The following is a 4,656-nucleotide window of genomic DNA, read 5'->3' on the forward strand; positions in this document are numbered from 1 at the left end:
CCAGTGGCGCGGCTCCGAGCGCGACCGGCTCACATCCACGTACAAGTTCATTGAGTCGCGCGCCGAACTCGTAGCGTAGGTCGCAAAACTAAAAAACAGCGCATAACTAAGCAAGAACAAAGGGTTAAGTTATGCAACAAGGCTGCACCCAGCAAACACTGGCCGATGTCCACTCTTCCCCACGTAAACGTGCTCCAGGAGCCGAGCCCTTCTTCAGCCGTCAGTCGGCAAGCCACTGAAGATCTGCCCAACAATTTATGGAACCCGAAGCTTCATTACCGTGTTCACAAGGGCCCTCCACTGGTCCATATCATGAGCCAGATCAATCCAATCCTATCTCTCTGAGATCCATTTTATTATTATCCACCCACCTATGTTTTGTTCTTCCTAGTGGTTTCTTTCTTCAGAAGTTTGTATAGGGCAGGTTCGCTCAGGGCAGAGGCAGAAGAAATCTCAAAATATCAGTCAGATTTAGCGGGAGTACAGGAGGTCAGATGGGATGGAGGTGGCATCGCACCAGCAGGAGACTATACATTTTTCTATGGAAAGGGGAATGACAATCATGAATTAGGTACAGGTTTTTCCGTACATAAGAACATCGTATCAGCAGTTAAAGAGGGTAGAGTTCGTCGGTGATAGGATATCATATATAACACTAAAAGGTCGCTGATGTGATATCATCGTTATGAGTGTTCACGCCCCAACAGAAGATAAAATTGATGACATAAAGGAAAGGTTCTGCGAAGAACTAGAACATGTATTTGATAAATTCCCGAAGTACCCTATGAAAATTTTGCTAGAAGATTTCAATGCCAAAGTAGGGAGGGAAGACATTTTCAAACCAACAACTGGGAATGAGAGTTTGCATACTTCACTCTTCTCTACAACTTCTGTTTGAAACATTTCTCGCTCCGACAACCATTTAGCGACTTCCGGCCAAGACGCGTGCAGAAGCACGCGCAGGTCATCGTGTCAAGCGTCTGTTAATTGCTGACCCAGAGTAATCAAAGCTCGAATATGACGACAAATTTCAGTAGAAGTGACCGGCATCAGACTTCATGACAGTACGTCACGCACACAGGCACACTGAAGCCAAGAAGCGCATCTTTCGCCAATTTTCGTTGGAAACGCGTCACACGTGTGTGATATTTCGCACAACTTGTCTCGAAAATTACTTTGTTCCGATTTCCCGATGAGGTCTTTGAATTTTTCAACTGACGGACGACCGAGGGGTCGCAGTTCGAGTCCCGGTAAGGTCAAGAATTTTCTTTTCTCCACGTCGTCCAGACCGGCTCTGGGGCCCACCCAGCCTCCTATCCACTGGGTACCGGGAGCTCCTTCCCGGGGGTAAAGCGGCTGGAGTGTGAAGTTGAACACTCACCTCCAGCTAGTGCCGAGGTCAAGAAAACGAGGATCTATACAGCCACTCCCCCATACTCCTTCTTGGCGTAATGCTTAATTAGTTAAACACTGGGACAGCTTTACTTTTACCTTTACCTAATCCTACCAGCCGCACTATGTCCCTGGTCTCGACTCAGTCTCTAACAGAAATGAGTACCAGGAAACTTCCTAGGAGTAAAGGGAGGCAGGCGCGTAAGTCTGACAACCTCACCGCCATCTGTGAGTTGATTGTCTAGAGAAAATGTGGAAGCCTCGACGTCTCACAGTCCTATGGGCCTCCACGGCCTGTTACAGGAATAGCTTTACCTTTTTTTTTTACCGGAGCAGAAAAAAAGTAACCGTTAGGTTGCACTAGGAAGACTTAGACGTATTTGAAAGGATAATATTAAAATGAATCTTAGAGAGACAGGATGGGGCGGTAAAGACTGGATGGCTCTGACACAGGGTTGGGACTAGTGGAGGGCTCTTGTGAACACGCTAATGAACCTTCGGGTTCTGTAAAATGTTGGGAAATTCTTGAGTGGCTCAGCAAGTGGCGGCTTCTCAAGAGGGGCTCAGCTCCACGGAGTTAGTTAGGTTATGTTTCCTTTTCTATCGCAAAGCAGAGCACATCCTTGTTGAGTTTACAGCTCTTATCTCAGTAGGCTCTTGTCTCTGTAAGTGGGTCGCAGACACATTTCTTGAGAAAAATTGGCTCGCGTATTCGAAACGATTTAAATCCCCTTCTAAAATGCTCACATTGGGTGGAAAAGAACACAGATGCCAAACTGAACTAGCCTGCGATTGACTGGGAATGTAGCTAGACAGGGCATAGTTAGAGAGCGGAAACTGACTCAAGTGGTAACGCTTCTGCCTTGTATTTGTGAGGCTTCTCGCGGCTGTTCCTCAGTTTCTACATTTAAACTCTGCAAGTTACTGGAAACAGGTGAAGATTTTCTCCCATAAGCTGAGATTCTGTGGTGGGCTTTGGTGTTAGAGGTGTTGGACGCACTGTTCAGTTTAGTTACGATACTGTCTGGAGACGCCACTTCCCGTCTATAATTGAAGCAGAAAATAATTATCAGCAGGTCAAACGATTCGGAACAGAGGATGTCCTTCTGGGCCCGGAAATGGCTGTGAGATATGGAGTTATCTCAACACCCTCACACATCACCAGGCCAAGAGCCCTCAAGAAGAGACTTATGACTACATAGCTGTAGTCCACTTCGTGAGAAATAACTGCCGATCAGTGGATTTCTTCCAGTTACTGCCAGAAGACATCCGGTCTAAAAAAACGAGATAACGGCCGTGGGGAACCGTTGCCCTGACCACGTGACACCCTCTATCCGCAACATTTGGCACTAACTTCGTCGACAAGCGGCGGTCGCTCGGTCGGTATAATTCGCTTGCGGACTACAGGCCACGGAGTTATACTGCTATAAGACACACTGACAGCGACCTCTGATAGTATGAGATATTGGGAGGAGTTTGAACGGATCGTAGACGGATCTAGGTGCTATCCTGGAATTTTTTTTGGGGGGGGGGAAATCGAGAACAAGTACAAGAAACCTGTGTCCCGGACGATAATGGGACGGACCACCTCCTAAATATTCCCGCTAAGCTAACCTCGTCAGTCCTCGCTGTGAGTGACCCACATAGAAACAACACGTATGCTCATACTCCTGTAAAAGTAAAAGTAAATGTACCAGGCCGTGGAAACCCATAGGGTTGTGAGACGTCGAGGCTCCCACATTATCTAGACAATCGGCTCAAAGATGGAGGTAAGGTCGTCAGCCTTACGCGCCGGCCGCGCTTTACTCACCAGGAAAATTATTTAATTAATTCCTGGTACTCATTTCTGTTAGAGGCTGAGTGGACCCCAGGGCCTAATGCGGCTGGAAGGATTAGGTCAACTGAAAAGGCAAGTTTGACTTCTAGTCTATAGCCAAGTACACTGTCGGTCAGATTAATAATGAAACTGGGTTCTTCACAGTATCCCGCCATTGCAATCCCGTCCGCACCGGAAGTGAGATGTTACTTCAAGTACATTCGAAGTTCTGTCTCCCTAAACACGGATGTGAACTGAGATCTGAGAACCACACAGCGCTGGCTGTGACGCCGTGAAGTCTGCTAAATCATTAAGATGATTTGTGACCATACAAGGTCAAATGGAAGCACTGATGAGTTGGAGAGGATCTGGAAGGAAACGACTGTGGTCTAATCAAGATACTGCAGAGGCAGTTTCACGGAGGGACTGAGTTTCAGCAGGGAGCTCCCAGTTACTGTCCCAGTCGAGGCAAAGTTTTGAATGGTGCGCTCTGCGATACGTGAAAGAAAGGTACGTATCTACACGGGGTTCCAGTACGCGTTGGACACTGTAGAGACATGTCCCGTGTCTACACGAAGTGCAAACAGTGGCACGCACCCACCCATCACGAACAGGAAGTTATAAATTTATGATAATTGCTAATGTATACCAGTTCACACGTCAGTGAACTCAAACTCGAACTGACAGTTCGTTTGGGCTCACAAGAAAATGGCTCCTGAGTTGCTAGTGGGTGGGACTGAGTCCCCTGTACTGCGGCCACTCAGCCCCAGATGATAGGTGAGGGAGATTGTGGAGCAATTGGTGAAATGATGATTGGCAGGGGAAACCGAAGTACTCGGAGAAAACCTGCACCAGCGCCACTTTGTCCACCAATAAGCCAAGCAAAGAGCAAGTAAGATCGAACCCTGACCCCCGCGGCGGGAAGCCAGCGACTAACCGCTTGAGCTATGGCACGGCCCTATGGTGAGTGCCTACGTCAGAAGGGTTGAGGTTCTCATGGCGTAACTATTAAGATTTGACGCCGTATAGTCTGGTAGAACTTCACAGGCTTTTCGAAAGGAAGTACCGCTTCCGACTTCAGACCCGAAAAAAAAAATAAGCCAAGCAAAGAGCAAGTAACAATTATTCTACTTGGCTTTCCCTTAGACCCTGAAGAAGTAGACAGTAAGTTCTTCCGTTAACATGCGTCATACTACAGAATGTAGTACATTTCAAGTTACACGGACACTCCAATTTATGTGGACTATATCAGAACGCCGCGGTTTCGATTCCCGATAAGGTCACTGAAATTTTCAATCGACCTAACCCTTCCAGCCGCACTATGGCCCTGGGGTCGACTCAGCCTCTAACAGAAATGAGTACCCGGAATCTTCCTGTGGGTAAAGGGCGGCCGGCGCGTAAGGCTGACAACTTCACTGCCATCTGTTAGCCGACTGTCTAGAAACTGT

This window comes from Cryptotermes secundus, unplaced genomic scaffold (genome assembly GCF_002891405.2).
Source record: "Cryptotermes secundus unplaced genomic scaffold, Csec_1.0 scaffold620, whole genome shotgun sequence".
Classification (NCBI taxonomy): domain Eukaryota; kingdom Metazoa; phylum Arthropoda; class Insecta; order Blattodea; family Kalotermitidae; genus Cryptotermes; species Cryptotermes secundus.